The sequence below is a fragment of the Rattus norvegicus genome, chromosome 5 (genome assembly GCF_021556685.1).
Source record: "Rattus norvegicus strain SHRSP/BbbUtx chromosome 5, alternate assembly SHRSP_T2T, whole genome shotgun sequence".
In the NCBI taxonomy this organism is placed as follows: Eukaryota; Metazoa; Chordata; class Mammalia; order Rodentia; family Muridae; genus Rattus; species Rattus norvegicus.
Window position 1 is genome coordinate 46,191,971 of NC_141538.1, and position 27,848 is coordinate 46,219,818.

Consider the following 27,848-nt stretch of genomic DNA (forward strand, 5'->3'; position numbering starts at 1 on the left):
TGGGGAAGAGGGAGAGAGAAGAAAAGAAAAGAAAGATTCCTGTTTGCATGTTGTAAGGTTCCTAAATAAACTGCTTTGAGAAGAACATCGTGGTGTTGCTCATTTCTGTGGGACAGAGACAGAAGCGACAAGTGGTGGCCCGTACGGGGAACCTCCTCCTTGGTTCAGAACTCATCGTGGTCAGGGCGGCTAGCTGGTAAGTCCCCAGGTAAGTGGGACGAGAAAAGCTTTCGGATTGAGTCTATAAGGTTCTCGGTTTTGGGACAAGTCTCTAAGCTCTCAGATTGAGACTATAAGGTTCCCGGTTTTGGGACAAGTCGCACCAAGCACAATGGAGAACTCAACATCAGCTCAGACAGTTCGCCAAGCCCTCAAGGATTTGTTAAAAGTGAAAGGAATCGGGCTAAAGAAAGAAATAGAGAATTTTTTAAAAGCAGTGGACCAGGTTGCTCTGTGGTTTCCGGTGACAGGATATCTTACAATGCCCAGTTGGAAGAAATTAGAGAAAGATTTGAGGTTTGCCAAGGAGCGGGGGGTTTTACCAAAAGGAGTGCTGCCAGTGTGGAAATTACTGAAAAATTGCATAGGGGATGAGGAAAGGTGTGGCCTAGAGCTCCAAAAGGGAAATGAGGGACTAAATCATGTTAGGGAGGAACATTCTCAAAAATTAGAGATGCAAGGAAATTTTAGCGAGGGGGAAATGTCGGAAGATGATCTGGAAAGCATCGCCGACAGCTTAGAGAAAGTGAAACTAAAGGTAGAACCATTGGATCCAGGGCCGCCTCATCTGCCTCCGTATGCTCTGGGCGGGGCAGAGGGACGTAGCTTACACACGGAAATCTAGACAGTTTTTGGTATTCCTGCAGCCATTGTTACTGCTATAGCAGTTTCTGCCACCGCAGCCATTGCTGTGGCCATATCCCTTACCTCCATAGTACAGACTGCTGCAGCTGTAATTTATCCGCAGGTGTTGCAGAAACTTTAGATGTTCAGGGTAATATTAATAGTCAGTTGAAAGTGGGGATTTTACTGATGTATCAAAGGGTCGATTTGCTCCAGGAACAAGCTGATATTTTGATGGAGTTAATGCAATTGGGTTGTGAGTGGAAATATTCAGGACTGTGTGTCACCTCCATACCATTCGTGAATGTCAGTCGTGCTGCTCAGATATCCCGTAATATATCTCAGTATCTTCCAGGAATTTGGTCTCAACACTGGATCAACTAGTTCAGGAATTGAGACAATCCATCGTCCATATCAACTCCACTCAAGTGCACGGTCACCATGGAAGTGGTGGGAAAGTGGAAGTTTAAAGGTTTCGGCCAGAGCTACCGGATCACAAAGTCTGCTGCAGCATGAAGAGCCCTATGCAGACTCAAAGCTAACCAGCCTCTGGTTCCTAACAGCTGAAGCTTCCAGACTCACAGGTGGCAAGGCAGTGGACCAGAACCATAGCAGCACACCACAAAGGATGATTCACACAGACACAGAGCATGTCCTTAGCTGGAAGACTGGCCAATTAGATTGCCGCTGTTGCCTCACAGCTGAAAGAATGGGCTGGACTTGCTGGACTTGCCCTATGCCTGATTCTTATTAGCATCCTGGCCTTTTGGTGCATATGCTATATACAGTTTCATCAGTGCAGAACTCAAGCCTTAATAATACAGGCTATTGCAGTGGTGGAGACAGGACAGTCTCCTCAAGTGTGGCTTGGCATGCTGGAGAAAGTAGTCAATGACGGGTAAGACTCCCTGGGCTTGTCATCAACCTAAGACAGGGATCAAACCTAAGCTGTTTGTCTCCTGATGACGGATAAGGGGCATTGCTGCAGGGGGTAACCTAAGACAGGCATTCTCTCTGCCAAAAACTTAAAGAAGGGGGAGATGTGGGGAGCGGGTGTGGCAGCATCCCCAAGATGGTGCCCGGGACTGCACTTTGAGAAGAACGTCATGATGTCGCTCATTTCTGCGGGACAGAGACAGAAGCGACAATATTCATCTATGAAAAGGCTATGAACCCTGTTCTTTGCAAAAGCATAAATGTTACTAGAAGATTTTCTGAAAAAAAAAGTAGACAGGCCTCAAAATACAAGTACCATGTGGTTTTTATCATATTGAATCTAAAGCACTTAATCTAACACATGTTAAGAATAAAATGGTGGCTACCTACGGCTTGCAGAAAGGAGAAAATAAGATGAAGATATGGAGAAACTTAATCAACAGATACATACGACGTCCTCAGTGTATTGCTGTGGAGTGTTCTCCTGGTACACTCAAAACACACTACTGTTAAAAGAGGTGAAAGAAAATAATTCCAATACTCTTTACAATAACGAAATCAAAGAGTTAAAGGTATTTAATCTAATTTATAATCTAAAAATCAAATAAGAGTTAAATATATTTACTATAGTTTAAATTTCATATGATGTAAATATTTATGAAAAATTTATGACACATGAATATGAATATTTTTAAACTTTGGAAATTCCTACATAAGTACTGTTTTTTTTTAATCATTTATCTCCTTCCTCTTTCTTCCCCAACCCATCCCATTTACCCTAAATCCTAAAATCCATAGACTATTTTTCTTAATTATTGTTGTCAAACATATACACCTACATATATACACAGAGGACACATATACACACATACACACAGAGATACACACACATTCTCTCTCACACATACACAGAGTGATGAGAGAGAATCTGCTCTTCACTTTAGAATTCTTTGTAGATATGTATATTTAGAGCTGACTATTTGGTATTAGATAAACTATTATCGGGCCCATCCCTGTAAAAGACTGATTCTCCCTCTCTACAGGGATATTACTTACCTTTATCTCTTCATCTAGTGATGGAGGTTTGCCAGTTTTCCCATATCCATGTTGGTATACCAACGGTTGTTGTCCCTTTCAAGTTCTCCTTTTGGCAAGTACATTGTTGAGATTTTCAAGACTGCTCTTTCTCATTGACAGAAGAAAGTATCTCATGCTATTTCCTGGTACTTCTGGCTCTTGAAATCTTTTTAACCTTCTTCAACACATTTCAGGTGTCCAAGGTATTGCCTTCAGCAATATTTTCTTCTCTTCAATTCCTGGCAGGTAATCAACATATGGGCAATAGCAGTAACATTGTTTTGGGGGTTTCTTGGGATGTCCTGTTCAAGAACTCCAGAGAGGGACATAGTATATATATATATATATATATATATATATATATATATATATATATATATATGTGTGTGTGTGTGTGTGTGTGTGTGTGTGTGTGTTTGTATATATATATATGTGTGTGTGTATGTATATATATATATATGTGTGTGTGTATGTATATATACATATGTATATATATGTGTGTGTATGTATATATACATATGTATATATAACATTATCTTTAACTATCATATTTTGTATATAATTGGTAAATATATATCACATTATTTTTTCAATTAAAATAACTCAAATTGATATTGGATAAATACAATATACAATGTAGGTAAGTAACAACTACCTCCATTTCTTCATGTTAAAATTGATGTGTAGAATTTCAGAATTTGGATAAAACACGAAGAAATCTTTTAAACCAATCGCTTTATTTGAAAAACCCACAGCCACACATTACGTAGAACTTGGGGAATCCTGTGGAAGAAGCAGAAGTTTGACGAAGTCAGATGGTCAAAGGTACCAAAAGAAAATTTACAGAATTAACTACCCTGGTATAATAGGGGCTCACAGACTCTGAACCACAAACCAGAGCACATGCACCGGGTAGACATAGGCCCTCTGAACACGTGTAGGAGATGTATAGTTTTGTTTTCATCTGGGATTCCTAACAGTAGGTGAAGGAGCTGTCTCTGACTCTGTTATCTGCCCTTGGATTTGTTCTCTGAGTTTGCTATCTGAGTTTCCTTGTTGTGCCTCAGTGGATGAAGGTTTGCCTAAACCTACTGCAACTTAATGCAACAAGGTTGGTTGATTTCAATGTTAGGCTTCCACATTTCTCTGAAGAAAGGGAAAAGGATTAGATGGGGGTCAGGGAGGAGAGAGAGGGACTGTTAGAGAAGGGGAGAGTAGAAGCTATGATCCTCATGAAAAGTAAATTAATTAATTAATAAAAAATAAGGTCCATAATACATTTAGAATTCTCAATTTTTCTCCTATTCTTTTCTGAGACAAATTAAGTATTTAATCATTCAGCAGCTATTCTAACTTACAGTTTTTTATTGTATTTTTTATTTATATTTCAAATGTTATCTCCATTCCTGGATTCCCGTCTATAAACCCCCCTATATCCTCTACCCTCTCCCTTCTTCTATGAGGGTGTTCCCCACTCACCCCTTTCTCCTTCCCCTCCCTGACATTCCCCTATACTGGGGTGTCCAGCCTTGCAAGACCAAGGGTGGCTGCTCCCATTGGTACCCAACAAGGCCATCCTCTGCTACATATGCAGCTAGAGCACTGGGTCTGTCCATGAATACTGTTTTGGTAGTAGTTTAGTCCATGACAGCACTGGTTGGTTGATATTGCTGATCTTCTGTGGTTGCAAGCCCTTTCAGCTACTTCAATATTTTCTCTAACTCCTCCAATGGGGACTTTGTTCTCAGTTCAATGGTTGGTTGCTAGCATTTACCTCTGTATTTGCCATTATATGGCAGAGCATCTCAGGAGACAGGTATATCAGGCTCCTGTCTGCATGTACTTTTTCGACGCAGCATTATTTTCTAGTATTGGTGGTTGTATGTACTTAGTATTTAATCATTCAGCAGCTATTCTAGGCTGGATCCACAGGTAGGGCATGTTCTGAATGGCCATTTCTTCTATCTCTCCTCCAAACTTTGTCTCTATATCTCCTATTACGAATATTTTTGTTCCCCCTTTTAAGAAGGAACTAAGCATCCACACTTTGGTCATCCCTCTTCTTGAGCTTCATGGGGTCTGTGGATTGTATCTTGTGTAGTTCGAGATTTTGGGCTAATTTCCACTTATCAGTGAGTATATGCCATATGTGTTTTTGTGATTGGTTTATCTCACTCAAGATAATATTTTCTGATTCCATTCGCATGTCTATGAATTTCATGAAGTCATTGTTTTTGATAGATGAGTAGTACTCAATTGTGTAGATGTACCACATTGTCTGTATCCATTTCTCTGATGAAGGGTATCTGGGTTCTTTCCAGATTCTGGCTATTATAAATAAGGCTGCTATCAACATAGTGGAGCATGTTTCCTGGTTATATGTTGGAGTAACTTTTGGGTATATGCCCAAGAGTGGTATACCTGGGTCCTCAGATAGTGCAATGTCCAATTTTCTGAGGAAAGAACACACTGATTTCCAGAGTGGTTGTACCAGCTTGCACTCCCACCAACAATGAAGTAGTGTCCCTCTTTCCCTGCATCCTTGCCAGCATCTGTTGTTACCTGAGTTTTTGATTTCGACATTCTGACTGACGTAAGGTGGAATCTCAGGGTTGTTTTGATTTGCATTTCCCTGATGACTAAGGATGGTGAGCACTTCTTTAGGTGCTTCTCAGACATTCAATATTCTTCAGCTGAGAATTCTTTGATTAGCTCTGTATCCCATTTTTATAGGGTTATTTGGCTCTCTGGAGTCTAACTTCTTGAGTTCTTTGTATACTTTGGATATCAGTCCTCTATCAGATGGAGAATTGGTAAAGATCTTTAGCAATCGTTCGGTTGCTGTTTTGTTCTATTGACAGTGTCCTTTTCAATTTTATGAGGTACAATTTGTTGGTTCTTGATCTTAGAACATAACTCATTGCTGCTCTGTACAGGAAAATTTCCCCAGTGGCCATGTGTTTGAGGCTCTTCCCCACTTTTTTGTCTATTCATTAGGGTGTATATGGTTTTATGTGGAGGTGCTTGATCCTTTTTACAGGGTGATAAGAATGGATCAATTTGCACTCATCTACATCCTGCTCTCCAGTTGAACCAGGACCATCTGCTGAAAATGCTTGTTTCCACTGAATGATTTTAGTTCCTTTGTCAAAGATCAAGTTACCAATGGTGTGTGGGTTCAATTCTATTTCATTGATCTACCTGCCTGTCTTTGTACCAGTACCAAACTGTTTTTATCACTATTTCTCTGTAGTATAAGTTGAGGTCATGGATGGTGATTCCCCCAGAAATTCTTTTGTTGTTAATAGTTTTTACTACCCTGGGTCTTTGGTTATTCCAAATGAATTTGCAAATTGTTCTTTATAATTCTATGAAGAATTGAGTTGGTATTTTGATTGGGATTCCATTGAATTTGTAGGTTGCTTTTTGGCAAAACTGCCATTTTTACTACATTAATCATGCCAAACCATGAGCATGGTCTTTCCGTCTTCTGAGATCTTCAATTTCCTTCTTTGGGGGCTTGAAGTTCTTGTCATACAGATCTTTCACTTGGTTGGTTAGAGTCACACCGAGGTATTTTATGTTATTTGTGAATACTGTGAAGGATGTCATTTCTCTAATTTCTTTCTCAGCCTGTATATCCTCTGTGTAGAGGAAGGCTACTGATTTGTTTGAGGTAATTTTATATCTAGCCACTTTGCTGAAGTTGTTTATCAGGCTCAGTGTTCTCAGGTGGAACTTTTGGAGTCACTTAAGTATACTATCATATACTTAACAGTAACAGTAGACGTTATAGAATTCTATTTTTTATCTGCACTATAGGATGACAATTTATCAATCATGCTAGGCATTTTTTATTGCAACGGGAGTCAGTTCTTTGGAGGTCCTTGTGAGGAGTTTTTCCCACCTGTGTTCCACATTTTGGTTTCACTGTACTCAGTTATATCACTGAGAATAGGAGATAGACAAACAACTGGAAATTTCATTTGATGACATTCTTATATATGAAATAATTAGCAATTTTTTACTTATCCAGGATCTAGTTACTAAATTTACCTTGAGAAAAATGTAAACCATATTTAGAAAGGATGCAGCTGATAGATATTAGTGATGTTGGGTTTTGTACACCTGTGTTACAATTGAAAAAAAATACATATTTAAAATTAGGAAAAGTGCTTATTTGTGTAATTTTTTGGATTTCATAATTTTAAAATAATTTGGGATACTGCATTCATTGAGCACCTTATAAAATATTTTAATTTGTCCTTGACAATATTACATACCAACAATATTTTATTATCATACTCACTCCTGTTATGATTTCTTATTCTATTTTGTTGTTGCTGAGCCTAACCTTTTTCATGGTCTTCAGCATGTGTGTGTGTTTGTGTGTGTGTGTGTGTGTGTGTGTGTGTGTGTATGTGTGTGTGTGTGTCTGTTTTTGTCTCTGCGTTTTCCTGTCTGTCTCTCTGTCTGTCTCTCTGTATATCTGTGTCATCTTGTGTATATCTGTCTCTGAGGGTGTCTATATGTGTCTGTCTTTCTGTGTCTACATGACTGTCTATATATAGTATGAATATGCCTGTTTGTATATATCTGCATATCTGCCTGTATGTCTGTATGTCTGTCTGTGTATATTATATGTGTGTGTGCTCATGTATCTCTCTCTCTCTCTCTCTCTGCGCATCCATCTGTCAGTGTGTGCATGTGTGTGTTTGTGGCTGCTTGTCTGTGTCTGGGTTCCTTTTAATGCTAAGGATTCTGGTTGTAATGATGAGCAGAATATGGAGAGAAAGAAAGATGCTTTAGTGAATTTATCAGAGGCCATAGTAATGAAGAAAATGACATACCATCATCCAGCAAACACTAGATGCCAATGTAATGTTTGAGAGCTGATATTGTATGACTCTTGTGCAGGTAACCCCAAATGCATTGAGTTTATGAGTATATCAGATACCGTCATGTCTACTTCTCATGCTCAGCCTTCTACATTTTTGTTGCTCCCATTTCCATGATGACTATGAGACTTGGAAGGGGTGATATAGATTTCTACTTTGGGCTGAGCACTCATGAGTCACTCACACATTCTCAGCACTTCAACAAGTTGTATGCCTCTTCATTAGCTGCCACAGACTATGAAAGAAGCCTTACTGGTCAAAGCTGCTAATACAACAGATTTGTAAGTCTGAAGTTAAATACTTTACAGGTAGTTTGAAAACACCTCTATTCAGCAAGATGGCAGAAATAAGTTCCCCTGTAATGCCTAGGACCTACACAGTCATGGAAATATGACCAAGTTTATGATATCAAGAAAGGATTCTTCAGGTGGAGCAGGCCTCTAATTTAATAAAAAAAAGTGGTAAGGTATACTTTAACACTCACACTATTCTCATGGCTCATAGTATACTTTGCTTCAATGGTCACAATGATGCCAAGGAGAACCTACTATTAGAAAAGAATAAAGACTTTTGAGAGCTGAGTAATATTCCATTGTGTAAATGTACCACATTTTCTGTATCCATTCCTCTGTTGAAGGGCATCTGGGTTCTTTCCAGCTTCTGGCTATTATAAATAAGGCTGCTATGAATATAGTGGAGCACATGTCTTTGTTAAATGTTGAGGCATCTTTTCGGTATATACCCAAGAGTGGTATAGCTGGTTCCTCAGGTAGTTCGATGTCCAATTTTCTGAGGAACCTCCAGACTGAGTTCCAGAATGGTGGTACCAGTATGCAGTCCTACCAACAATGGAGGAATGTTCCTCTTTCTCCACATCCTCACCAGCATCTGCTGTCACCTGGGTTTTTGATCTTAGCCATTCTCACTGGTGTGAGGTGAAATCTCAGGGTTGTTTTGATTTGCCTTTCCCTTATGAATTCATAGGCAATTGGATGGAACTGGAAAATATCATCCTGAGTGAGGTAACCCAATCACAGAAAAACACACATGGTATGCACTCATTGATAAGTGGATATTAGCCCAAATTCTGGAATTACCCTAGGTGCATAGAACCCATGAAACTCAAGAAGGATGACCAAAATGTGAATGCTTCACTCCTTCTTTGAAAGGGGAAAAGAATACCCTTGGCAGGGAATAGGGAGGCAAAGTTTAGAACAGAGACAGAAGGAACACCCATTCAGAGCCTGCCCCACATGTGGCCCATACATATACAGCCACCAAACTAGATAAGATGGAAGAAGCAAAGAAGTGCAGGCCAACAGGAACCAGATGTCTATCTTTCCTGAGAGACACACCCAGAATACAGCAAATACATAGGCGAATGCCAGCAGCAAACCCCCATTGAAGGAATCAGAGAAAGGACTGGAAGAGCTCGAAGGGGCTCAAGACCCCTTATGAACAACAATGACAAGCAACCAGAGCTTCTAGGGACTAAGCCACTACCTAAAGACTATACATGGACTGACCCTGGACTCTGACCTCATAGGTAGCAATGAATAGCCTAGTAAGATCACCAGTGGAAGGGTAAGCCCTGGGTCCTGCCAAGACTGAACCCCCAGTGAATGTGATTGTTGAGGGGAGGGCGGTAATGGGGGGGAGGATGGGGAGGGGAAGCCCATATAGAAGGGGAGGGGGAGAGGTTAGGGGGATGTTAGCCCAGAAACTGAGAAGGGGAATAACAATTGAAATGTAAATAAGAAATACTCAATTGATAAAGAAAAAAAGAAAAGAAAAGAATAAAGGCAATTTATTTTTCCATTTAGCAGTCTGTATACAGCATTTAAAAGCTGTGAGTTGTTGCCAACAAGAAAGAACTTTGTAACTCTGTTCCACCTTAATTTCTCAAAGTATTTGGTGTCTTCACCAATATAAGCTGTTTTAGTTACAGTTCTTTTGCTCTGAAAATATACCTTGACCAAAGCAACTTATAAATTAAAGCAATTAGTTGGGGTTTGCCTCTGAAACTGGAGCATGTCCTTAAATAATGTGGCAGGAAGCATGGTGGCAGCCAGTTCAGCAGGCATATCTCTGGGTCAGGAGTTGAGAGTTCACATATGATCCTTAAATTGTAGGCAGAAGAAGAAAGACTAAGCCTGGGAAAAGTTATTGAAATTTGAAAGAGCATCTCACAGTGACAAACCAGCTCCAAAAAGGCCACACTTACTCCAAAAACCAATACCTTGTAATTTTTCCTATCCAGTCCACTAACTGGAAAACAAATATCCCAATGTATAAACATATGGAAGTCATTCACAGTCAAACCATTGCAGGGTCTTACTATTTAATTGTATTGGATATAAAAAGTGAGCTTATATTGTTGCAGTGTTCTGGGGACTTCCTGGCCAATCACACATAGAGAATTCTACCATACCTGATACTGGGATTTGTTCAATACCCTGTACTTCTAGAAGCCATCACTTGAAAATAAATATTAATTCTATATACAAAGCAGTATGTTTACATTTAGCATCTCAGTTTATATGACATTATAAACTGCTTTATTAACATAGGTTTATAATATATAACTTCATAAAAATAGTATGATTTTTATAAATTTGTTCTCATGTTTAAGACTGCTATAGTTATATGTCATATTTAATGATCTATATGAATTTTAAACTGACTTTATTTCTGGGATAACTGTCACTAAATTTTAGAGTTTATTTTTTATCATCGGATAACTTATAGATGACCATGCTTCATTGTGACAATTCATTTATATAGAGGATACATTTTGATCATTCTATCTTTTCTTTGTTTACAATGCAATTCTTTCCTTTGACTTTGGCTTATTTTCACGGGAACTGTAATATTGCATGGACTGACATGGATGATATGACTATATTCTTAAGAGTTTTCTTATACATTTATAAGTATATGTGCTTAGTTTAACGTGTATTACTTGATGTTTTGTGATATTTAGATCATAGGCTTTTTACGTACTTTGTTGAATTTATATCTAAATTGATGAGTTATTCTTTGTTGCTGTGATTAAGGGTCATGACCAGAAGGGACATATAAAAAAACAGTTTATTTTTGTTTATGTATCCAGAGGGAGAGTATACAATGTTCAGAGACACACAGGAGTAAGGATCAGGATCAGGAATACACATATCCCACCTTTACCCATGTTTAGGAATCAGAAAGTGAGCTAGATGTGGAGTGAAATTATAAACTATCAAAGTCCTGCCCATTGATATATGTCTTCCAGAAAATCTGCACCTCTTAAAGGTGCTATATCCTTCCTAAGCAACATTTATACACTTATGCAAATGCAAAAAGCTATAGAGGCTATTTCTCATTCAAGCCATTACAGTAAACATGCTTATTCTTCTTTATTTTTCAGGGAAATATTTGACCGTAAACATCGATGTTGATAATAACAATGGGTCTGTCTTCAGAGATGTTTCATAATGGCCTGCTTTTATGAACTTATATTATTTTATATAGTTTTAAAAGATATATTATGATGAAATGATTATTGACTATCATCAAGTGTTTTTATACCTATGGTGTTATATCCAATGATTGGAGGAGAAAACCACCCACACAATTCATCATGGACAAAAAAATTAAAGCAAGCTTTTTTGTTTGTGTACATGGGGAGCCAGGGCTAGATCCTTCTAAGGTAGGGTTAGAGGAGTCAGATTTGAATGTTATAAGGACAAGAGTTTTCTTGTTTAGGTGTAGTGGGTTTCTAAAGGAGAGATTTGCAGGATAAAATAGGTGAGATTACAATCCTTCCTGAAAAAAGACATGGTTGGAAGGTAGATAAAAGAAAGTACTCATAGTTGGTCATGTAACCTTTTGAAACAAATATAGTTGTTTGTAAGAATAAGCATTTCTGAAACAGACACTACAGAATCATTAACAATTAAGGTTATAGTTGAGACTTGTGAAGGGTATTGTTTCCCTAATTTCTTTCTCAGTCCATTTATCCTTTGAGTAGAGCAAAGCCATCTGTTAGAGTTAATTTTATATGCAGCCTTTGCTTAAGTTTTTTATCAACTGTAGGAGGTCCCTGGTAGAATTTTTGGGGGTCACATAAGTATACTATCACATCATCTGCAAATAGTGATATCTTGACTTCCTCCAATTTGTATCTCTTTGATATCACTTTGTTGTCTAATTGCTCTGTCTAGAATTTCAAAAGCTGTATTGAACAGAAAGGGAGAGAATGGGCAGCCTTGTCTTGTCCCTGAATTTAATGGTATTGCTTTGAGTTTCTCTCCATTTAATTTGATGTTGGCTACTGGTTTGCAATATATTGCTTTCAATATGTTTAGGCATGGACCTTGAATTCATGATCTTTCCAATAACTTTAACATGAAGGGGTATTGTATTTTGTCAAATGCTTTTTCAGCATCTAAATGATCATGTGCTTTTTTTTCTTTCAGTTTGTTTACATAGTGGATTGCATTGACGGGTTTATGTATAGTGAAATATCTCTGCATTCCTGGGATGAAGACTACTTCTTCATGGTGAGTGAGCATTTTGATAAGTTGTTGAATTCAGTTTGTAAGAATTTTATCAAGTATTTTTGTATCAATATTCATAAGGGAAATTGGTCTTCAGTTCTCTGTTGGGTCTTTTTGTTGTTTAGGTATCAACATAACTATGGCTTCACAGAAAGAATTGGATAGTGTTTCTTCTGTTTCTATTTTGGCATAGCCTAATACTTGAGAAACAGGTTTAATCACAGACAAGAATGAACCAGGTTGTTTTTACATTTTGATGATTTTTAAGCCTAAGTTGGTGGCAGGCCAGTTCTTCCATAGTTGTATGTATTTTTCCTTCATTATGTCATTGCAGTACAATTGCATTAACTGACATGCATGCATTCAAAATGATATATTTGTATTCAACATATAAAATATATTTTTCATTGTTATACATATCTTTCAAAATTGCTGTTTCTTAAATGATATTTTCTGTATTTATCAGGGATATCAGCTTTTAATTTTTCATTTCTTAAAATTTTCATATGCCCTTAGCATCAATCTATTGGTGGCTTATTAAAATGGATTTATATGACTATAAAAATTTAGTGTGTTTTCAAGTCAGGATGTTCAATGTCTCCTATTTGTTCTTCATGCTACTCTTTGACTATTTGGTATTTTTGTAGTTCAGTAAAAGTCTTTAGTGTTATAGATGACATTTAATATGGAGATCTACAGTAATAGATATATTTTTAACGTTGTGACGACTTCAATCTAAGAAACCCGAATGATATTCTATTGTTTTTGTATCCAGTGTCTATTAGATGAGGACTCCATGCTAGGTCTGATGCTAGCACTGTGAGCATCCTGAGACTGTGAAGACAATACCAGGAAATGCAAAAGACCCAGGATATTCTCTGACACTTGTCATAAGCCTCAGAAGGGACAGATTGTGGACTTTGCCTTTAAAAGCTGCCCTTCTTAGGTGGGCAAAATATGTGTAAGAGAACTGAAGACTATGTTGACTACAACTGGATAGAGCTTTATGTTTTATAAGCTCCAATAATTTTAAACATTTTCTTTTTTTTTCCGGAGCTGGGGATCGAACCCAGGGCCTTGCGCTTCCTAGGCAAGCGCTCTACCACTGAGCTAAATCCCCAACCCCTTAAACATTTTCTTAAGCGTTTTGATAACTACTGTTAATAAGATGGTTTTTACATTTTTCATTTTTGATATTTAAATATACATATCAATGATAGTGTTTTGTTTCTTTTTATTTGTTTATGTCTGGCAGCTTTGCTGGATGTGATTATCAGCATTGATGGCTATTTGGTGAAGTCTTTTGTGTTTTCAGTATATACATATGATCATGATATCTGCAGAGAAACTGTTTGACATCATTACTCTCAGTTGGATATCCTCTTTCTTTTACTTTCTTGACTGTTATGAATAGGGCTTCAGTACCACACATATGTGTGTTATGGAGTAGAATATTCTTGTTATAGTGTAGATCTTACAGGTCAGATATTTCAGTGTTTCCCATCCATCAGGGTCTTAGTACTGGATAGCCATAGCAGGTACAGCTTAGTATGAAGTTGCATAGTTCAGCTCTGACTCAGTTAATGCTTTGCATTTCTCATGCTTCTGTCCTAGCAGTCAGTTCAACCTTATAGCATGAACACCCATGGATAATACATACAGAAAGTGACAATGTTTTCTTGCATTAGGATAGTTAGAGAATATAGGCAATCAAATATATAAACAAGTTTTATTTATAAATATTAACCAATTAAATGAATAATATTTCCTATGTTTACAAATATGTCTCTATGACTATGAAGAAAAAGAAATAACAATATTAGGATTTCATTATATTTTTATATAAACAAATGCAAAAAATCAATTTATAATACTGCTTCTCATTTCCATTCTTTTTCTGAACATAATTATTTGAATAACAACAAAGTATTTTTTTTACGGATTTAACAATGGGATGATCTTCCAAGTGAGGCTTTCTCTGTCCTTGTAGAACTGGAAAAGACACAGGTGCCCGATTTCCCTGAGTTTTCAATAAACGGAATCCATAGAAATGAGATGGTTTGGATTCACAGGAAATAACTTTGAAAATAGTCTATTCATATTGAAATCAACTCCTGTCTAGAGTTTTTGTGTTAGCAAAGAATGTTTATTCTGTAAAGATTGACGTCCATGTAGCCTCATAGCACAAAAATATACGGATTAGGCAGCTTTGCAATCATGTTAACTCCTTTAACTCCAATGTCATATTCAATACTAGAAAATGTACTTAGAGCATTAGAGCATGCAGTCAAATGAGAGCATTAAGCATGAGATTTATTTTAGGTCAAATTAAGATTTAGAAAATTTTTGTAATATCTTAAGAACTGATCTAATTTTATTGGCCAAACAATATATTTAATTTTAAAAATTGTTATCTTATTTTAAGCTAATGAAGATTATAAGCAGTATTTATTAGTATCTTTTTTACAATATCTCCTAATCAACAACTTGGTGCATAAAAAATCAAAATAATTAATTACATTTAAAAATGTCTTGAGGCGGGGCTGGGGATTTAGCTCAGTGGTAGAGCGCTAACCTAGGAAGCGCAAAGCCCTGGGTTCGGTCCCCAGCTCAAAAAAAAAAAAGTGTCTTGAGGCAATGTCATGATTACATCTATTCTGTAGAATACACTGCAAAGTAATCTGCTTGCCTCTCTATGCAGAAGAACTCTCACGTATACTATCCTAATCTTAAGTGTCAATTATGTACATGTATATATATATATATATATGCAAATATAAATGCAACTATTAATGATAACCATCATTTTTACATTTTATTTACTCTTTGTGTATCTTTCCATTTATTTATTTATTCATTTATTTTTTTCTTCTGAAACAGGTTTTCTCTGTCCTAGAACTCTCTTTATAGACTAGGCTGCCTCAGTCTCATAGAGATGTACCTGTTCTTCCTCCAGATTGCTAGATTTAAATGTGTACTCAACCACCAATCAACTCTTTATATTTTAGTATATTTAGGTTTATTATCTTCTTTAATTATAAATTATCATTTATTCTATCAACTTCCGATGTGAAGATTTTTGTGATACTTCCATATGTTAATGGCCTAAGATGTGTCTTGGTATGTGGCATGCACATACACACATACATACACACACACAATCAGATAGTATCTAATTCTTCTGCCATGTGTGTCACTCGCCGAAGGCAGCATATGTTGCCAGGTCAGTCGTTATTGCATCTAGTGGAGTTTATACTTAAGTATCTTTCATGATTACTTTTTTTCCTCCAAAAGTGTACTGTGGGTATCCCTTCTCCTCATGGTCATTGGCAATTGGCCCACTTTGGTAGAGGGAACAGAAACATGGATGGACCAGGGTTCAGTCTGCTGAGTATATGATGAAAGGACTTTCGGAAACAGCATCAGTGAGACAGCTATATATTATTTTTCTAGGGGTATTGTAGAAAAGAACTGTAAGGGGTATGGGTGGAAAGGGTGCTTAGGCGTATGGTTGGAAAGAGCTGATTGGTCATATCATAGCAACTAATTATCATGCAACCAGAAAACTAGATTTATGTGCTGAGTCATGTAGTCTATTCAAAGATGTATGCTTATCTTCATATTTCTAATAAGATAAGGCAATCGTGTTCAGAGACACTCTCCAAATAAGGTTGGGCAGAGAAAGGAAAGTTCTGCTCAGAAAGGGAGTCTTCTCTTTTGCACTCAGCTCAGAGAGCTACCACTGGTGGTTGTGAATATAATAGCAGGATTCTCCAACAGTGTACATTGCATCTTAAGCCACAAAGAAACCGACCCTGTAGGAGTTAATGTTTCAGGTGACTATTAGCTTAATTTCTCCACATTCTATAAATCAAGTCTGTGATGTCTTCATCAATATGTTTTACTGACAAATTCAGGGAAATTGCCTATAACATTGGCAATAGCCTGTGATATTTGGTAGTTTGGGGAATGTCACAATCAACACATCCTCAAAAAGTAAGCTATTCATGGATATGATCTTTTGATGGGAAAACTTCAGGTATCTAGTAAGGATATTGCTACCCTGTCACAGGTTAACTCCATTTTTCTATCATATTGTTTATGTGTACATTTTAGGAAGCTTCAATAATCCTATCCTTCCATACCAGCCAGAATATGGCAAATACATAGGCTAATGCCAGCAGCAGACCAGAACTAAGAATGGGACCCGCTTTGAAGGAATCAGAGAAAGGACTGAAGGAGCTTGAAGGGGCTGGAGACCCCATACGAATAACAATGCCAACCAACCAGAGCTTCCAGGGATTAAGCCACTACCCAAACACTATACATGGACTGACTCTGGGCTCCAACTGCATAGGTAGCAATGAATAGCGTAGTAAGAGCACTAGTGGAAGGGCAAGCCCTTGGTCTTGCCAAACTGAACCCCCAGTGAACATGATTGTTGGGGGGAGGGCAGTAAAGGGGGCAGGATGGGGAGGGGAACACCCGTATATAAGGGGAATGGGAGGGGTTAGGCAAGTGTTGGCCTGGAATCTGGGAAAAGGAATAATAATTGAAATGAAATTGCTAACATTAAACTAAATGGAGAGAAACTTGAAGCAATCCCACTAAAATCAGGGACTAAACAAGGCTGCCCACTCTCTCCCTACTTATTCAATATAGTTCTTGAAGTTCTAGCCAGGGCAATCAGACAACAAAAGAAAATCAAGGGGATTCAGATTGGTAAAGAAGAAGTCAAAATATCACTATTTGCAGATGATATGATAGTATATTTAAGTGATCCCAAAAGTTCCACCAGAGCACTAGTAAAGCTGATAAACAACTTCAGCAAAGTGGCTGGATATAAAATTAACTCAAATAAATCAGTATCCTTCCTCTACACAAAAGAGAAACAAGCAGAGAAAGAAATTAGGGAAATGACACCATTCATAATAGACCCAAACAATATAAAGTACCTCGGTGTGACTTTAACCAAGCAAGTAAAAGATCTGTACAATAAGAACTTCAAGACTCTGAAGAAAGAAATTGAAGAAGACCTCAGAAGATGGAAAGATCTCCCATGCTCATGGATTGGCAGGATTAAAATACTAAAAATGGCCATTTTACCAAAAGCAATCTACAGATTCAATGCAATCCTCATCAAAATACAAATCCAATTCTTCAAAGAGTTAGACAGAACAATTTGCAAAATCATCTGGAATAACAAAAAACCCAGGATAGCTAAAACTATCCTCAACAATAAAAGGACTTCAGGGGGAATCACTATCCCTGAACTCAAGCAATATTACAGAGCAATAGTGATAAAAACTGCATGGTATTGGTACAGAGACAGACAGATAGAACAATGGAAGATAATTGAAGACCCAGAAATGAACCCACACACCTATGGGCACCTGATTTTTGACAAATGAGCCAAATCCATTCAATGGAAAAATGATAGCATTTTCAGCAAATGGTGCTGGTTCAACTGGAGGTCAACATGTAGAAGAATGCAGATCGATACATGCTTATCACCCTGTACAAAGCTTAAGTCCAAGTGGATCAAGGACCTCCACATCAAACCAGATACACTCAAACTAATAGAAGAAAAACTAGGGCAGCATCTCGAACACATGGGCACTGGACAAAATTTCCTGAAGAAAACACCAATGGCTTATGCTCTAAGATCAAGAATCGACAAATGGGATCTCAAAACTGCAAAGTTTCTGTAAGGCAAAGGACACTGTGGTTAGGACAAAATGGCAACCAACAGGTTGGGTAAAGATCTTTACAAATCCTACAACAGATAGAGGACTTATGAACTCAAGAAGTTAGACCGCAGGGGACATATAACCCTATTAAAAATGGGGTTCAGAACTTAAAGAATTCACAGCTGAGGAATGCCGAATGGCCGAGAAACACCTAAAGAAATGTTCAACATCTTTAGTCATAAGGGAAATGCAAATCAAAACAACCCTGAGATTTCACCTCACACCAGTGAAAATGTCTAAGATTAAAAACTCAGGTGACAACAAATACTGGTGAGGATGTGGAGAAAGAGGAACACTCCTCCATTGTTGGTGAGATTACAGACTGGTAAAACCATTCTGGAAATCAGTCTGGAGATTCCTCAGAAAATAGACGTTGAACTACCTGAGGATCCAGCTATACCACTCTTGGGCATATACCCACAAGATGCACCAACATATAAAAAAGACACATGCTCCACCATGTTCATAGCAGCCTTATCTATAATAGCCAGAAGCTGGAAAGAACCTAGATGCCCTTCAACAGAGGAATGGATACAGAAAATGTGGAACATCTACGCAATGGAATATTACTCAGCTATCAAAAAACTGCCTTTAAGAAATTCATAGACAAATGGTTGGAACTGGAAAATATCATCCTGAGTGAGGTAACCCAATCACAGAAAAACCCACATGGTATGCATTAATTGATAAGTGGCTATTAGCCCAAATGCTTGAATTACCCTAGATGCATAGAACACATGAAACCCAAGACAGATGATCAAAATGTGAATGCTTCACTCCTTCTTTTAAAAGGGGGAACAAGAATAACCTTGGCAGGGAATAGAGAGGAAAAGATTAAAACAGAGACTGAAGGAACACCCATTCAGAGCCTGCCCCACATGTGGCCCATACATATACAGCCACCCAATTAGACAAGATGGTTGAAGCAAAGAAGGGCAGGCTGACAGGACCCGGATGTAGATCTCTCCTGAGAGACACAGCCAGAATACAGCAAATACAGAGGCGAATGCCATCAGCAAACCACTGAACTGAGAAAGGACCCCCATTGAAGAAATCAGAGAAAGAACTGGAAGAGCTCGAAGGGGCTCGAGTCCCCTTATGAACAACAATGCCAAGCAACAAGAGCTTCCAGGGACTAAGCCACTACCTAAAGACTAAACATGGACTGACCCTGGACTCTGACCTCATAGGTAGCAATGAATATCCTAGTAAGATCACCAGTGGAAGGGGAAGCCCTTGGTCCTGCTAAGACTGAACCCCCAGTGAACGTGATTGTTGGGGGGAGGGTGGCAATGGGGGGAGGGTGGGGTAGGGAACCCCCATTAAGTAGGGGAGGGGGAGGGATTAGGGTGATGTTTGCCCGGAAAACGGGAAAGGGAATAACATTTGAAATGTAAATAAGAAATAATCAAGTTAATAAAAAAAAAAAATAATTGAAATGCAAATGAGAAATACCCAATTTAATAAAGATGGAGGGAAAAAAAGACTTTTCTAAAGGTGTTCATTGTTTCTTATTTCTTACTTCCCATATAAGGGTTGTTGAGGAATGCTCTACTGCTATGTATGATAATGCTAAATTCAATCCCTGAAAGTCTAGACCTACCAGTGACTTCTTGTGTTTATATATGTAAACATTGTTTCTTGATTTAAAAATATTGGCTATATGAAATTGTCTATATCCAATCACAGGGGGGATTAGAAGTAGGTAGATTAGGAATGACCTGGTTGGATAAGGAGAGACAATGAGGAGAGAGGAGGAAGTAGAATAAAGCCACCGTGAAGAGAGAGAAACCATGAACACAAGGTCAGGAGAAACATTAATTTCCTGGGGTACACTACTGGGCAGGTAGCAAGGCCTGTAGTTAGAAGTGAAGATTATGACCTGCCTGGTGGACTCAGGACACACAGAGCCAAAATTCCTCTGGGGCCAGACACTTCCGATTTTTAGCTGGAGCCCAAACCTTGCTGGTCCCTGGCCACAGCTCTCTGCTCCCAAACCCCGTGGAAGAAAGAGTTCACCTTCCAGACAGGTGGGCACTCCTGAGACTGAAGAGCAAGAGAGAACGACAATACTGCTCACCGTTGCTCACATCCCTCGCTCAAGAGGAAACTATATAGGTCCTCTGGGAGCAGGAATATAGGGGCACTAGAGTGGCAGGTCTCCTGCAGTCCAGACACCACCCAGATCTGAAGGGACCCGGTCAACAGTTCCCTGAACCCAGATCCCGTGGGTGGGAGAGCTAAATCTTCAGAGGTGCAGACACGCCTTGGAAGCCAGAAGAGACTACACTCTGCCCATATTACTGACTCCAGAGGAAAACACCTAACACCATCTTGGACTCCCCTGCCCAGGGGTCCGGGAAAAGGCGGGGTAGGTGTCTTTGGTTGCCATCCTCATGTAGAGCTCAAATGCAGCCCCCTAGAAACAACTTCAGGCCAAGGACCACAGGTAAGACAAACCTTTCTGCCCAAGCAACCTGCCTGGTGGACTCAGGACACACGCCCAAAGGAACAGCTGAAGACCAGTAGACAGGACAGACTACACACCTGAAAGCAGAACAAATTGTTCCCATAACTGGCTGAAGGAAAACAAGAAAATAGGTCTATAAACTCCTGATACACAGGCCTGTAGGACGATTGAGCCACTGTCAGAAATAGCAGAACAAGGTAACAGGAGAGACAACAGGATGGCAAGAGGCAAGCACATGAACCCAAGCAACAGAAACCAAGACTACATGGAATCACCGGAGCCCAATTCTCCCACCAAAGCAAACACTGAATATCCAAAGACACCAGTAAAGCAATATCTTGATTTTAAATCACATGTGAACATGATGATGGAGGACTTCAAGAAAGACATAAAGACCTCAGTTAGAGGACCGCAGGAAAACATAAATAAACAAGTAGAAGCAAATAGAGAGGAATCACAAAAATCCCTGAAAGAATTCCAGGAAAACACAATCAAACAGTTAAAGGAATTTAAAATGGAAATAGAACCAATAAAGAAAGCACAAAGGGAGAGAACCCTGGACATAGAAAACCAAAGGAAGAGACAAGGAGATGTCGATACAAGCATCACCAACAGAATACAAGAGACAGAAGAGAGAATCTCAGGAGCAGAAGATTCCATAGAAATCTTAAACACAACTGTCAAAGACAATGTAAAATATAAAAAGCTACTGGTCTAAAACATACAGGAAATCCAGGACTCAATGAGAAGAACAAACCTAAGGATAATAGGTATAGAAGAGAATGAAGACTCCCAGCTCAAAGGACCAGTAAATATCTTCAAAAAAATCATAGAAGAAAACATCCCTAACCTTAAGAAAGAAATGCCCAAAAACATACAAGAAGTCCAAATAGATTGGACCAGAAAAGAAACTCCTCCCATCACATAATAGTCAAAACACCAAATGCACAAAACAAAGAGAGACTATTAAAAGCAGTAAGGGAAAAAGTTCCAGTAACATATAAAGGCAGACCTATCATAATTATACCAGATTTCTCACCAGAGTTAATGAAATCCAGAATATCCTGGACAGCTTTCATACAGACCCTAAGAGAACACAAATGCCAGCCCAGGTTACGCTATCCAGCAAAACTCTCAATTAACATAGATGGAGAAATCAAGATATTCCATGACAAAAACAAATTTACACAATATCTTTCTACAAATCCAACCCTATAATGGATAATAAATGGTAAAGCCCACTATAAGGAGGCAAGCTACACCCTAGAAAAAGCAAGAAACTAATCGTCTTGGCAACAAAACAAGGAGAAGAAAAGCACATAAAAATAATCTCACATCCAAATAAGAATATAACAGGAAGCAACAATCACTATTCCTTAATATTTCTCAACATCAATGGACTCAATTTCCCCAATAAAAGACATACATGAGAAAACTGGATATGCAATGAGGACCCTGCATTCTGCTGCCTACAGAAAACACACCTCAGAGACAAAGACAGACACTAACTCAGAGAGAAACGCTGGAAACAACTTTTAAGCAAATGGTCTGAAGAAGCAAGCTGGAGTAGCCATTCTAAAATCGAATAAAATCAATTTTCAACTAAAAGTCATCAAAAAGATAAGGAAGGACACTTCATATCCATCAAAAAAAAATCCACGACGATGAACTCTCAATCCTAAATATCTATGTTCCAAATACAAGGGCACCTACATACATAAAAGAAACCTTACCGAAGTTCAAAGTACACATTGCACCTCACACAATAATAGTAGGAGATTTCAACACCCCACTCTCATAAATGGACAGATCATTGAAACAGACATTAAACAGAGATATAGACAGACTAAGAGAAGTAATGAACCAAATGGACTTAACAGATATTTATAGGACATTATATCCTAAAACAAAAGGATATAACTTCTCACTACCTCATTGTACTTTCTGCAAAATTGACCATATAATAGGTCATAAAACAAGCCATAACAGATGCAGAAAGAGAAATAATTCCATGCTTCCTATCAGATCACTGCGGGCTAAAGCTGGTCTTCAATAACATATAAGGAAAGAATGCCCACATATACATGGAAGTTGAATAATGCTCTACTCAATGATAACCTGGTCAAGGAAAAATAAAGAAAGAAATTAAAGACTTCTTAGAATTTAATGAAAATGAAGTTACAACATAACCAAACTTATGGGACACAATGAAAGCTGTGCTAAGAGGAAAACTCATAGCTCTGAGTGCCTGCAGAAAGAAACAGGAGATAGCATATATCAGCAGCTTGATAGCACACCTAAAAGCTATAGAACAAAATGAAGCAAACACACACAGGAGGAGTAGAAGGCAGGAAATAATCAAACTCAGAACTGAAATCAACCAAGTAGAAACAAAAAGAACTATACAAAGAATCAAGCGAACCAAAAGTTGGCTCTTTAATAAAATCAAGATACATAAACCCTTAGCCAGACTAACCAGAGGACAGAGAGAGTGTGTACAAATTAACAAAATCAGAAATGGAAAGGGAGACATAAAAAGAGAATCAGAGGAAATTAAAAAAAATCATCATATCCTACTACAAATGCCATATTCAGCAAAACTTAAACATCTCGAGGAAATGGACAATTTCCTAGACAGATTCCAGCTACTGAAGTAAAATCAGGAAAAAAATAAGTCATATAAACAACCCCATAACTCCTAAAGAAATACAAGCAGTCATTAAAAGTCTCCCAACCAAAAAGTGCCTAGGTCCAGATGTGTTCACTGCAGAATTCTATCAAACCTTCATAAAAGACCTCATACCAATACTATCCAAACTATTCCATGAAATTGAAACAGATGGAGCACTACTGAATTCCTTCTATGAAGCTACAATTACTCTTATACCTAAACCACACAAAGACCCAATAATAAAAGAGAATTTCAGACCAATTTCCCTTATGAATATTGATGCAAAGATACTTAGTAAAATTCTTGCAAACTGAATCCAAGAGCATATCCATCAATATCAAGTAGGCATCATTCCAGGGAAGCAGGGATGGTTTAATTTATGCAAAACCACCAAGGTAGTGACTATAAAAACAAACTGAAAGATAAAAACCACATGATCATTACATTAGATGCTGAGAAAGCATTTGAGAAAATTCAACACCCCTTCATGATAAAAGTCCTGGAAAGAACAGGAATTCAAGGCCCATACCTAGAGATAGTAACAGACATACACAACAAACAAGTAGCTAATATTAAACTAAATGGAGAGAAACTTGAAGCAATCCCACTAATATCAGGAACTAAACAAGGCTCCCCACTCTCTCCCTACTTATTTAATATAGTCCTCAAAGTCCTAGCCAGAGCAATCAGACAACAAAAGGAGATCAAAGGGATACAGATTGGAAAGTAAGAAATCAAAACATCACTTTTTGCAAACAATATGATTGTATATTTAAGTGATCCCAAAAGTTCCACCAGATAACTACTAAACCTGATAAACACCTTCAGCAATTTGGCTAGGTATAAAATTAACTCAAATAAATCAGTACCCTTCCTCTACACAAAAGAAAATCAAGCCAAGAAATAAGGGAAAAGACATCCTTCATAATAGTACCAAATAATATAAAATACCTCAGTGTTACCTTAACCATGCAAGTTAAAGATCTGTATGATAAGAACTGCAAACCTCTGAAGAAAGAAATTGAAGAAGATCTTTGAAGATGAAAAGATCTCGCATGCTCATGAATTGGCAGGATTAATATAGTAAAAATGGCCATTTTACCAAAAGCGATCTACAGATTCAATGCAACGCCAATCAAATTTCCAACCCAATTCTTCCTAGAGTTAGAAAAACAATTTGCAAATTCATTGGGAATAACGAAAAACACAGGATAGCTAAAACTATCCTCAACAATAAAAGGACTTCCAGGGAATCACTATCCACTGAACTCGAGCAGTAATACAGAGTAATAGTGATAAAAAATGTATGGTATTTATGCAGAGACAGACAGAGAGACCAGTGGAATAGAGTTGAAGACCCAGAAATGAACCCACACACCTGTGATTACTTGATTTTTGATAAAGGTGCCAAAACCATCCAATGGAAAAAGGATACTATTTTCAGCAAACGGTGCTGGTTCAACCAGAGTTTAGCTTGTAGATGAATGTAGATTTGTCCATTCTCATCACCCTGTACAAAGCTTATGTCCAAGTGGACCAAGGACCTCCATATCAAACCAGATACACGGAAACTAATAGAAGTCAAGGTGGGGAAGAATCTCGAACACATGGGCACTGGAGAAAATTTCCTGAATAAAACACCAATGGCTTATGCTCGAAGATCAAGAATCGACAAATGGGATCTCAAAAAACTGCAAAGCTTCTGTAAGGCAAAGGACACTGTTGTTAGGACAAAGGGCAACCAAGAGATTGGGAAAAGATCTTTAACTGATAGAGGCCTTATATCCAAAATATACAAAGAATTTACAAAGGTAGATTGCAGGGAGATAAATAAACCTATTGAAAAGTGGAGTTCAGAGCTAAACAAAGAATTCACAGCTGAGGAATGCCAAATGGCTGAGAAACAGCTAAAGTAATGTTCAACATCTTTAGTCATAAGGGAAATCCAAATCAAAACAACCCTGAGATTCCACCTCACACCAGTCAGATTTATTTTTTGATTTTGAACCAATTTTTTTTCATCACAGCAATAATGGAGTGAGATTACACATCTACACAATTGTATACTACTCAGCTATCAAAAACGAAGATTTTATGAAATTCATAGGCAAATGGATGGAACGGGAAAATATCATCCTGAATGAGGTAAGCCAATCACAGAAAAACACACATGGTATGCACTCATTGATAAATGGATATTAGCCCAAATGCTCATATTACCCTAGATGCACAGAACACATGAAACCCAAGAAGGATGACCAAAGTGCGAATGCTTCACTACTTCTTTAAAAGTGGAACAAGAATACCCTTTGGAGGGAATAGGGAGGCAAAGTTTAGAATAGAGGCAGAAGGAACACCCATTCAGAGCCAGCCCCACTGTGGCCCATATATATATACAGCCAGAATACGGCAAATACATAGGTGAATGCCAGCAGCAAACCACTGAACTGAGAACAGAATCCCCATTGAAGGAATCAGAGAAACGACTGAAAGAACTTGAAGGTGTTTGATACCCCATATGAACAACAATGCCAACCAACCAATGTTTCTAGGAACTAAGCCACTACCCAAAGACTCTAAAAGGCCTGACCCTGGGCTCCAACTGCATAGGTAGAAATGAATAGCCTAGTAAGAGCACCAATGGAAGGGGAAGCCCTTTATCCTGCCAAGACTGAAACCCCAGTGAATGGGATTGTTGGGGGGAGGTCGGTAATGGTGGGAAGGATGGGAAGGGGAACACCTATATAGAATGGGAATGCGAGGGCTTAGTGGGTTGTTGATCTGGAAACTGTGAAAGGGAATAACAATTGAAATGTAAATAAGAAATATCCAAGGTAATAAAGGTGGAGAAAAAAAAGATTTCACTCCATTTTTGCTGTGATGAAAAAAAATGGTTCAAAATCAAAAAATAAAAAATAAAATTCACAATTGACACAAGAAAATATTCATGAAGACATGTAATTTTAAATACTTCCTTGGTCCTACAAATCATTGGGTATATAAATACCAGAGCTGTAAGAAAGGACCAGTAAGAATGGTTATTCAGGAACTGAAGGATAGCTTGTAGTTAAGAGCTCTTGTTCCTGCAAAAGATTATTGGATTGTCAGCAACCATATCCACCTACCTTTTCTGACATCTGTAGGCCCCAGATATGCATGCTTAGAAAGCAGACATATAATGACATTAAAATAATTACAAAAATTCTTTGAGAAAATAGTGGTTACTACAAAAAGGCAATAAAAATTGAGAAAAATATTTTTAATGATGAGAATATATATTAATATAGCTACTACCATAAAAAGGATATGGATTATTCAAGTAATAAAACTGTTGCTGTTTTAAATTTATTACAGTTTTATAATTCTGTGTGTCTCTTTGTCTGTATGTGCAGATATCCCTGAAGTCATGCATTCTTAAACACTGAGTCATCTGTTCAGCTCTAGTGAAAACTCTTGATGCAATATTCTTAATACCAGGATACATTGAGAAGAAGTTATTTCATTTACCCCAAAATCTATCTTTATGTGTTTATTACATTAGTAGTCACAAAAGGTGGCCTAAAGGTCTATCAAGCAATGAAGAAAATGTGATACATTCATATCATAGATCAAAAACTCAGGTGACAGCAAATGCTGCCGAGGATGCAGAGAAAGAGGAACACTCCTCCATTGTTGGTGGGATTGCAGACTGGTACAACCATTCTGGAAATCATTCTGGAGGTTCCTCAGAAAATTGGACATTGAACTGCCTGAGGATCCAGCTATACCTCTCTTGGGCATATACCCAAAAGATGCCCCAACATATAAAAAAGACACGTGCTCCACTATGTTCATCGCAGCCTTATTTATAATAGCCAGAAGCTGGAAAGAACCCAGATGCCCTTCAACAGAGGAATGGATACAGAAAATGTGGTACATCTACACAATGGAATATTACTCAGCTATCAAAAACAATGACTTTATGAAATTCGTAGGCAAATGGTTGGAACTGGAAAATATCATCCTGAGTGAGGTAACCCAATCACAGAAAAAACACACATGGTATGCAGTCATTGATAAGTAGCTATTAGCCCAAATGCTTGAATTACCCTAGATGCCTAGAACAAATGAAACTCAAGACGGATCATCAAAATGTGAATGCTTCACTCCTTCTTTAAAAGGGGGAACAAGAATAACCTTGGCAGGGAATAGAGAGGAAAAGATTAAAACAGACAGAAGGAACACCCATTCAGAGCCTGCCCCACATGTGGCCCATACATATACAGCCATCCAATTAGACAAGATGGATGAAGCAAAGGACAGGCTGACAGGAACCGGATGTAGATCTCTCCTGAGAGACACAGCCAGAATACAGCAAATACAGAGGCGAATGCCATCAGCAAACCACTGAACTGAGAAAGGACCCCCATTGAAGGAATCAGAGAAAGAACTGGAAGAGCTCGAAGGGGCTCGAGACCCCTTATGAACAACAATGCCAAGCAACCAGAGCTTCCAGGAACTAAGCCACTACCTAAAGACTATATACATGGACTGACCCTCGACTCTGACCTCATAGGAAGCAATGAATATCCTAGTAAGAGCACCAGTGGAAGGGGAAGCCCTGGGTCCTGCTAAGACTGAACCCACAGTGAACTAGATTGTTGGGGGGAGGGCGGCAATGGGGGG

At 38.2% G+C, this 27,848-nt stretch overlaps 1 long non-coding RNA gene across 2 annotated transcripts; it reads left to right on the plus strand.

Annotated features, from left to right (window-relative positions):
• LOC148005715 (uncharacterized) lies at nucleotides 1-27,848 on the plus strand. Of its 2 annotated transcripts, XR_015621407.1 has the most exons (7): nucleotides 1-208; nucleotides 1,199-2,351; nucleotides 3,051-3,102; nucleotides 3,612-3,681; nucleotides 12,212-12,295; nucleotides 25,211-25,328; nucleotides 26,576-27,848. It is a non-coding gene; the product is annotated as an uncharacterized LOC148005715 (long non-coding RNA). The 2 variants fall into 2 exon arrangements; XR_015621408.1 differs by lacking the exons at nucleotides 3,051-3,102; nucleotides 3,612-3,681; nucleotides 25,211-25,328; nucleotides 26,576-27,848 and adding an exon at nucleotides 16,409-16,757.